The sequence below is a fragment of the Mastomys coucha genome, unplaced genomic scaffold, assembly GCF_008632895.1.
Source record: "Mastomys coucha isolate ucsf_1 unplaced genomic scaffold, UCSF_Mcou_1 pScaffold6, whole genome shotgun sequence".
Lineage (NCBI taxonomy): Eukaryota > Metazoa > Chordata > Mammalia > Rodentia > Muridae > Mastomys > Mastomys coucha.
In genome coordinates, this window is record NW_022196912.1 from 10526065 (window position 1) to 10536100 (window position 10036).

At 43.7% G+C, this 10036-nt stretch overlaps 2 long non-coding RNA genes across 2 annotated transcripts in view; both read right to left on the bottom strand.

The window, feature by feature from the left end:
• Window positions 1–308: 308 nt before the first annotated feature.
• On the bottom strand, window positions 309–661 carry LOC116080117. The gene is made up of 2 exons (XR_004114316.1): window positions 539–661; window positions 309–438 (listed from the first exon to the last, which is right to left on the bottom strand). It is a non-coding gene; the product is annotated as an uncharacterized LOC116080117 (long non-coding RNA).
• A 5188-nt stretch (window positions 662–5849) lies between these two features.
• The window catches only part of LOC116080115, a 9815-nt gene continuing 5628 nt past the window's right edge, over window positions 5850–10036 (bottom strand). Inside the window, exons 2-4 of the long non-coding RNA XR_004114314.1 lie at window positions 9859–9953; window positions 7126–7280; window positions 5850–5922 (exon numbers count right to left, since the gene is read on the bottom strand). This is a non-coding gene — a long non-coding RNA (uncharacterized LOC116080115). The remainder of the gene's footprint in view (window positions 5923–7125; window positions 7281–9858; window positions 9954–10036) is intronic.

A 10036-nucleotide genomic window follows, 5' to 3' on the forward strand; every position in this document is an offset into this window, starting at 1 on the left:
AAATTACCAATATTAAATATATCATTACTATTCTGGTTGTACTGTCTAGAAAAAACTTGGAGGTTTAGAAGTTCTCAGAAGGCTCTGAAAAAATGGATAAGGCTGTTAAATACATTGAACTAAAAATCTCCTTCATAGGCAATTAAATTAAATAATTATTAAATTAATAAATTAAATTAAATTAGAAATCTGTGCCTACACATTTCAGCTAGAATATGTCAGAGTCAAGGTCATGGGGAGGCCTTACATGTATGATATTCACTGTTACACATTTCAGAAGCAAACAAGGAACCTGAGATACATAGGAATTTCACTGACTTTTTTTTATTCCCACTATGAAACATACAGGTCTTGTCAACTGAAGGTATGCCTTTAATGTTTAGCCCATCCAGTTCCGAAGGCTGGAGAAGGCTTGTCTTTATTGATGACTTGTGGTTGCTGATGAAAAAAAAAAGTATATGATTCGGGCCTTGGCTGAAAATGTGGAAGCATTCTTTGAGCCATGGTTTCCATTTTAACAAGGAGAATTACAGCTCACCTCTGTCAGTAGCAGTGGTGTTGCTTGGAACAGTTCAGTGACGATGCATACTCCTCCCATGTCCCTCTTAAGATGGCAACGCCTCCTCTGTTCCTTCCTTTCTTGTCTCCTCTCATCTTTCTTTCTTGTGTATATGCCTGTACGGCAGCATGCACATGGAGGTTAGAGGTCAACTTTCAGTAGTCCATTCTCTCCCTCCACCACGTGAGCCCAAGGATTGAACTCATGTCTTTAGGCTTGGAGGCAAGTACCTTAACCAGTGAGCCATCTCCCTGGCCATAACGTTGGAACATTTTGATTAAACACATTCGATATCCTACTGAAGGGACATGCTTGGTACATACAGAAGAAATTCCAGTGAAATGCTGTTGAAGCCAGTGGGTTGAATTTAGCTAAGATATAAAAGACATTGGAACCAAAGAAGAGCCTCCGATAGAAAACAAAGCATGGCCTCTAGCAGGAAGGAGGATTAGTGTTGAATTCTGAACCATTGGTTTGTTTTGTTTTTGTTTTTGTTTTTGTTTTTCAAGACAGGGTTTCTCTGTGTAGCCCTGGCTGTCCTGGAACTCACTCTGTAGACCAAACTGGCCTCAAACGCAGAAATCTGCCTGCCTCTGCCTCCCAAGTGCTGGGATTAAAGGCGTGCACCACACTGCCCAGCTGAACCATTGTTTTTAATAACTATCAATGGTAGTTAATAGTGATTAATAACTACAGTGGTAATTGGCAAAGGTTCACCAAGATGAATGCTGAACATTGCTTGGGGTAGTGTTACAAGACGGCAATCCTAGCATGCAGGAAACTGAGGCAGGAGGGTCTTAACTTTGAGGCCAACCTGGATGTGGTTTGAATATGCTTGGCCCAGGGAGTGAGCGGCACTATTAGGGAGGTGTGGCCTTGTTGGAGGAAGTGTGTCACTGTGGGGGCTTTGAGACCCTTGTTCTAGATGCTCGAGAGCCAATCTTCCCCTGTTTGTCTTCAGAACAAGATGTAGAACTCTCAGCTCCTCCAGCACCATGCCTTTCTAGATGCTGCAATGCTTCCTGCAATGACAATAATGGACTGAACCTCAGAACCAGTAAGCCAGCCCCAATTAGATGTTGTCCTTTATAAGAGCTGCCTTGGTCATGGTGTCTCTTTACAGCAACAGAAACCCTAACTAAGTCTTTGGACTACACAGCAAGAATACCACAAATAAACAACCCTCCTGAGTTTTATTTGACTTTTAAGTGTATTATAAAAATAAATGTCAAATTTGGAGCGAAATCATTAAGCAGAAAAAGAGCTGCCCAAATAGACAACAAAAGTTAAAACCCAGCCATCTGCAGACAAAATTTCACAATGAGAGAGAAACATTTGCGTTGTTACTGAGCTCAAGGGGCAAGCAACATGACAAGAACAAGGTCGGATTGGGCATGGCTGAAAAATGAAAGGCAGGAGAGAGATTCGTTACCTGCTGTAGGTAAGGAGAGCCAAAGCAATGCTCTTATTGGACAGAGGAAGCATGAGGATTTTATTCAGGGAGTCAGGACACATTCATTAAAAGAAGAAAAAAGGAAAAAAAAAAAAAAAGCACTTTGGGGCACCGGTATGTTTCTGAGCATGCTCAGTTGGGGCACCGGTATGTTTCTGAGCATGCTCAGTTGAAGACTACAGCTTCAAAAGGAAAGATGGTGGGCACACTTTCGGGTGTGCTCAGCTCAAAGGCATGGACCATTGGTTCAAAGGCTAAAAGGGCAGACAAGCACACACTTGGGCAAGCTCTACTTGCATCGTAAAGACGGCAGATACCCAGATATACCTCTGGCATGCTCAGCTTTCTTCCAGGTGTCCCTAAAAGGCTGGCAGCACGAGTGTGAAAGAAAAGATTCCTAGTCACGCCCTGGAAACTGTGTTCTACGGGCTCTTTCCTGGTTATTAAGGGGTTGCCTTGATTGAAAAGAAACACCAACAAATTAAGCCAGAAAATGCTGTTTTGGGTTTTCTTTTCTTTTCTTTTTCTGAGACAGGGTTTCTCTGTGTAGCCCTGGCTATCCTGGAACTCACTCTGTAGATCAGGCTGGCTCCAAACTCAGAAATCCACCTGACTCTGCCTCCTGAGTGATGGGGTCAAGGGTGTGCCACCACCATCACTTAGCAGGGTTTTCTTTATCAAAACCTACTCTAGAAAAATCCATGAGAGCACTTCTAAAGTGGTGTATCAATCTAGGCATTGTGCTAGGGGAAGCTATAAGTTTCTATGCAAATGGTAGTAATTTCTACAGGGGAATGTAAACATCTTGTTATTTACTAGTAATAAAGCCAATTTAGTCTGTATGGTATCACTGTAATGTTTGAGATTGATTGGTAAAATTATGGTTTATTTCCAATCAACACATTGCTTTAAGTATTTTATTGGCATTTTGAATCTTGCTTAATAGAGTATTATTTTTTAAGTTGACCAAATCTGGCATTATTAAAAATTTTTATTACAGTTACATGAATAATGAGTTGATAAAGTAAAGGACAATATGTGTAATTTTGTGTGTTTATAGTGTATGTGCATATATGTTCATATTTATATGTGGATATATGCATGTAGCTGTATGTGCACTTGTGTGTGAATGCATGTGAGGGCTTGAGATCAGCAAAGGCTGTCTTCCCATATTGCTCTCCAGTGTAAGACCAGGTTTCTCAGTAAACTCTACATTCACTGATTGGGTAGACCGTCTGGCCAGTAAGCTCTAGGTACCTGCCTGTCGTCACCATCCTTCACTATAGGGTTATAGATATGAACCATGCCTGGCTTCTTACCAAAGTGCTGGGGATTTGAACTCAGGTCCTCATGCTTGTATGGCAGGTATTTTGTTGTCTGAACCACCTTCACATGCCCCATACATTAAAGTGTGTGTGTGTGTGTGTGTGTTACATATGAAGGTGGGTGTGTGCGTGTGTGTGTGTGGAGTTCAGAGGTTAATAATCCTCAATTACTGCCCATTATATATATATATATATATATTAATATATATATTTAATATACATATATTTTTTGAGACAAGGTTTCTCTGTATAGCTCTGGCTGTCCTGGAACTCACTCTGTAGACCAGGCTGGCCTCGAACTCAGAAATCTGCCTGCCTCTGCCTCCCAAGTGCTGGGATTAAAGGCATGAGCCACCACCGCCCGGCTCCATTTTATATTTTTTAAGATTTATTTTATGTATGTATGTGTGTGTGTGTGTGTGTGTGTGTATGTGCACCACATGCATGCAGGAGTCTGCAGAGGCCAGAGGAGGACATTGAACCTCTTGGAATGGGAAGTGACGGACAGGTAGTTGTGAGAAGACACAGGGAGGCTGAGATCATAACCTAGGTGCTGGTAACTGCACCCTGGTCCTCTGCAAGAACTTTGGAACTATCTAGCCAGTTCCTTTCCAACTTAGTTCTCAAGACAGGGTTTCTCACTAAACCCAGAGGTCACTTATTCTTCTAGTCTGGCTGACTAATGAACGACATGGCAGGGGTTACTGACACATGATGCCATCATGGCTGGCTTTTATCTGGTGTCTGATGTCTGAATTCAGATCCTCATTCTCATGTGGCAAGCCTGTCACTAGTGACACCCTAAGAAATGAAACTAACTGGAATGAATTCTTATTAATTGATTGTGCTGTATTGTATTATTCTCCCAACATCATTAACTCTTTGAGACAGCCAGCCAGACCTACACAATCAATCAGCTGCTTCACTTCACATTTTTTTCACTCATACAAAAGAACTGTTTTTGCACATGTTTTTAAATCTTGACATTAGAAAAGTTAAATTTATCAAGCCAGGAGGAAATGACATACTGTACTTAGCAGTTTGTTACTTAATTTATAACTTTTAAATATTTTGACATATGGTTTCTTGGGTGGGCTTAAATGCTAAGCTGGCTTCCAGGTGGATGTTCATGTAGCTCAGAGGAAAGGTTTGGGAACCCACACCTGGAGAGATTAGGAAACGAATTTGAGTTGAACTGAGAATTCTTTCCGAACTGGAAGGTGGCGGAAACCCAAAGTTCCCTTCTGCTAAGACAACAGCTCTCCACCTCGGTGGTCCATTAGAATCATCTGGGGGGCTTGAAACACATTCAGGCTCCCTATTAGGGCATTTGTGTGCTGATTGATGGATGATGGGTGCTGGGGATTGAGTCCTGGGACTTGTGCCTGCTAGGTAAGTATGCTCCACTGAGCCTCATCCTGGAAGCCTCGGGGCTTTTGATTTAGAGTGTGCCCTGAGCATTAGCACTTTTAAATGTCCATGGACGACTCTATTGTATAGTCATTGCCCAGAACGATTTCTAGAAGTTGGGCCAGTAATTGGCCCAACAACGACAGGGTTGCAAGGGCTACCCAGCTGAGTCATGGCTAGAGCTACCTTTTGGTTCTGTTATGTCAGGCTCAGGCCAGGCAAAGGTTGGTAAGATTGAAGTGAGAGGCTTAATGGAGAAACAGTGGGTCTCCACTTCATTCATTCAGCTGACATTTAATACGGTTCTATAGTGTTTATGGAGCTGAGGATATAGAATAGACTAAAACATTGATTCTGAAAGTGAGGAAACAGATGTGTAAATGAAGCCCATAAAGCTCTGGGCCTATTACAGTGAAGGTGCCCATGGGGCACAGCAGAGGCACAATTCTGTTGGCAAAGGAGACCCAGACGAGTTTGGGGAGATGGAGGTTATCTGGAAGACTTGGCTGAGATTGTGTCGTTAGGAGCCACAGGTGTGTGGAAGGGCAGGCGCAGGCCAGGCCCTCTGGCAAGGCTGGCAGAGGAGGCACAGGAATGTGGGAAGGTCTTGCTAAGACAGTCAGCTGGCTGCACCTTGGCTTGGGATCTATTTTTTTGAGCACGACTTAGAACATCTTTACTCTAGGCTTATAGAATGACTGTTGCAGGGTTTGGTGTTAGGAGAGGGGTGTATTTTGATAATATTTCCCTGAGGAGGTGACCGAACTACACTCTTAGGGACTTTGAGCTGTTCCTCCACCCCCATGGTTGCCTCCTCCACTTTCCATAGGCATGTGGTATTCCTCACCTTTTGGAATCCTCCTGCCTCAGAAGCATCTGAAGTAACAGGAATTTTTGAAGTAGTTCCAGAAACCTCTTATCAGTGAATCAAAAACTAAAACCTTTTAGTTTCTTGTATGCCAGTCATATTAGTATTTCCTAATCCTACACTGAGTTAACATTCCCACCCCACCCTAGGCCCAATGACTGAATAAAATATAAAAAACTTCACTCTGTATGTAGCTCCTGTATCCTTCTTTTTAGATGTTATAAATCTACATACCTATATAATCGGGAACCCCACCAGATGATGTAATTTTCGTTTCAACATGTGTCGCAGAAGACTGGATGATACACTGTAATAAACCAGGCATCCACTATTCAGAGTGCTTTGGAAGTATCTCGGACTTTGGAGTATTTGCATATCAATGATGAAATATTGTCAGGATAGGATATAAGTCTAAACATAATTATATGAAATTAGAGGTAGAAGTTTCCATTTGGGGCATCATTTGGCATACAAAAAGTTTCAGATCCTGGAATATTTGGGATTTCAAATGTCCGGTTTAGGGGTAGTCAACCTGCACTTGTTTAATGACTATAATCCAGGGATAAAGCAGCAAGATCTAGAGCTATCATTTCCAGCCTAGGAGAGGAAAATGTTGCCTTGCCCGCTGGGCGGTGGTGGTGCACGCCTTTAATCCCAGCACTTGGGAGGCAGAGACAGGTGGATTTCTGAATTCGAGGCCAACCTGGTCTACAGACAGTCAGGGCTACACAGAGAGACCCTGTCTCGAAAAACCAAAAAAAAAAAAAAAAAGAGTTTGTCTCTTGTCCCATAGATAAAACTTAGGGCCATTTGAAGGGTCATATGAAGACCCAATGCAGTAAAAACTTCCTAAAATATCTACACAAATGGAAGAAATATAAATGAGTCACCAAATAACTGGGAAAGACAGAGGCCCAACTAGACATCTCTCATCACCAAATGAAATATCCAGTTCCAAGAATGAGTTCCATCTAATTGAGTCGTTGGGCAAAGGAATCCCATGGAAGCCCCTGAGCAAACCGGTCTATTGTTTTGCCAGGGTTATTGGTTGTTCTTTACAAACTGACAGTAAGGCCCTGCTGCTGAAGGCAACACCTACTCCACAACTCACTGAACATGGGGAAGTCAAGCTGGTGCCCTACCTCAACTCTTCACCCCTTCAGACTAGTGTTCTGTAGTATGGTACGCTCCTCATACTGGAAAGTTCTCTGAATGCTACCAAAGAAGAATGGTAAATGCCAACCCAGCTACAAACCCTTCGGCCTACAATGATAACCTGCCTGCAAGGCATGCTAGTACAACAGTGGTATAAAGATTATAGGATTAACCAGCCACTGTCTGAATAGATCCAAGAACCACTTCATGAGGCGAAACCCATCCCCCACACTGCTTTGTTTACCAAGAACCTTAGACTAGATAGACCAGGGACCTGGAGGAAAACTAAATACTGCTGTTCTGCTAAAGACCCGTAGCAACAAAGTGACTCCTAGTGACATTAAACTATACTTACAGATCAGTGGTTTGCTCAGCCGTTATCAGAGAAGATTCTTCGAGAAGAAGACAGGAACAAACAGACCCTCGCAGTGGACAATGTGCAGAGAGTGAGAGACCGGGGAACACTCAGTCCTAAGTGGGATCAAATCCCTTCACTCAGGGCTCGGTACCCTGTGGAAGAGAAGGCAGAAGGGTGATAAGAACCAGAGGGAGTAAAGAACACCAAGGAATCCAGACTGCTTAAACAAAGAATGCATGAACTCAAAGACTATGGCAGCACGCAGGGTCTGCACGGGTCTGCATCCCTAAGCCAGAAGCTATTTCTAGCTGATAATTGCTCACAAAGGAAAAATTAGTTTTCTCCAAGGGAGTCTCACTGGGTGAAGAAGCGACTCTGCATGGCAGGCCCCGTGTCCATCAGTAGAAGGCTGACAGACAGTGAAGTCGATGACAGTTTCGGAGAGTCTTTATCTTATAATGCCTTGTCAGGTTTTTTCTCTTAGAGATATTTGCATGTATATTATGGTTTCTAGTTTTGCGTTTTTATGGGATTCCTGTGTCTATGAACCTGTGAGTCTCTGTGTACATATGTGTTTTCTGTACTTTTTCTTTGGCTCTTTTTCTTCTGTTTGTTTTGTCCTATTATGGTTTGTTTTTTATTTTATTATTATGCTTTAGATATCTGCTAGTCTGAGAGAGAGGAAGGAAGGGAGACACAGAGAGAGAGAGTTTGGGAGGGAGGAGTTGTTGGGGGAGGGAAAGCCATCATTAGATTATATTGTGTGGAAAACAATCTATTTTCAGTAAAAAAAAAAAAAAAGGAGTTTAAAAAAAAAGCTTGTCTTGGTTCTTTGTATGTGAGTGCTAAAACTGGAGTTTGACCTAGAGTTCTCAAGCGAACACTTCGCAGTCTACACTGCTTCCCATGTGGCCAGCATGGGAGCTTGCTTTAGGAGGTGCACAGCAGAGATGTGGATTATTTACTGGGGCTTTAGGGAGACAATCAGGGACTCTCTAGATGTACTCAGTGGGGAGTGGCAGCCCAGAGGATGGGGATCCAGATGAAGGACTAGGATCTGCTGGGAGATTAAAGGGCTGTGTACGAATGGGCTTGGCTTGGGCAAGGGGACCTAGCAGGAACAGGTCGCCTAGCCTCCAGCTCCCATCTGGCTTCAGGTCCCTTCTTTTCTTCCTCTTGGTGGTAGTGGATGAAGAGCAGTAAAGTCACAGAGAAACTGTGTTTACTTTCCTGAGTAGCTCTTCATTAAGGAGTTTTTCTGCATGCGCCTTATTTTTCTGAACTGTTCTTGGAGAAGACCCTAGCTTGGCAGTAGGCAGAGGGGGGAAGGCTCTGCGAGAAAGGTCTTGTTTGTCAGGGCTCTGAGCATGGAAGGCCTTGGAGCTGATGGAATGATCACAGTTACTGAATGTCCTGCATGCTTTGGGACATTCTCTATGCCCAATATTTCAGTTTAGAAAATTCAGGGCTAAGATGTAACATAACCATTGTAGTGCATATGTAGGTATGGATCTCTGGTTCATTACTCCTTGTTCTTTGGTCTGGGGCAAACTGAATAGCCTGTCCAGGCTCTGCTGGAAAATGGGATATGTGGCCATTATAACCTGGTAGCCTTCTTGGGGCACTTGGAAAGAGAACTTCCCTCTTCCCTAACTAAGAGTTTTCTTAGTTAGACTGGTCACCACTTAAGAACACACTCAACGAAGGACTACCAGAGATCTATTTGCAAGCACTACTCAATAGTCTCCTGGTGACAAGTGCCTTCGGGGAAGCAGCAGCTGGGATCCTAGTCTGACCTGAGTTCAAATCCTATCTCCGCTGGCAACTCACTATGGAAGTTATTTGATTTCTTCCCAGCTCACCTTCATTCTCTGGAAAGTGAGGAAATGTGTATGATTGACAGGTCATGAAGGAAAGGAGGGATTCCCTGGGTAGCTAAACATGGGGAGATCACAGCTCCCAAGGCCTTCCATGCTCAGAGCCCTGTGGTAGGCAGGAGGGCTAACACCTGTGCTCAGGCTTGGCCATGCCTCTGGCCTTGGGCAATCTTTCTGAGCTTTTTTCCTCTGTCACACAGAGGTATTGATGTTCTGTGACCTCTGGACTTGCATACCTCATGTGAGGCTCTGATCCTTGTTGCCTCAAGCATCCCATCCTTTGCAGAATGTCAGAACTCCTTCCTTAAAGGGCTCTTGGAGATCAAATTTTTTGCCTAAAGGAAGTTCCTTTACATGGGGGCCTGCTGCCCCCTAGTGACATTATTCAACATTGCAATGATTGTTTAAGGAAAGACAACATCTTGTGGGCTGCAGGTCAGAGCACACCTGGAGTGTGTGGATTAGGAGTGGCCGGCTGGGCAATGGGCTCTGGGCAGTTATTCTCACAGTGCTTCCTGGCCAGCTCACCTGGGTATTTGTTAGAAATGTGAAGTCTAAGGGCTGGAGCGTTAAGAGCTTTTGCGGTTGAATATTGATACCAGAGGATCTATATTCTTTCCCAGCACACAAATCTCACAACTGCCTGTCACTCAGGCCCCAGGGAGGGTCTGATGTCCTTTTCTGGCCTTCAAGGGCACCTGTGCACATATGCACATCGTAATAAATCTTCAAAAAGAAATGTGAATTCTGTACCCTCAGGATCAGAAACTTGTAGACTGTGCATCCCCTGAAGTCTTTGATGTGTTAGTTTAGGGACTTCAGGACCTCAGATTAGGAAAGGAAAGGTAGTTACCTCAGGTGTGCTGCTCCATAGCCAGCTGTGATGTTCAGATTGCAGAACATTTCAAAGGACAGCATGAGCTGAGCGTGCTGCATGATGAGCTGAGTCTAGCCAAGGAGAGAGGGAGGGAGAGAGAGGGGTAGGGAGAGAGAGGGAGAGAGAGAGAGGGGAGAGAGAGAGAGAGAGAGGG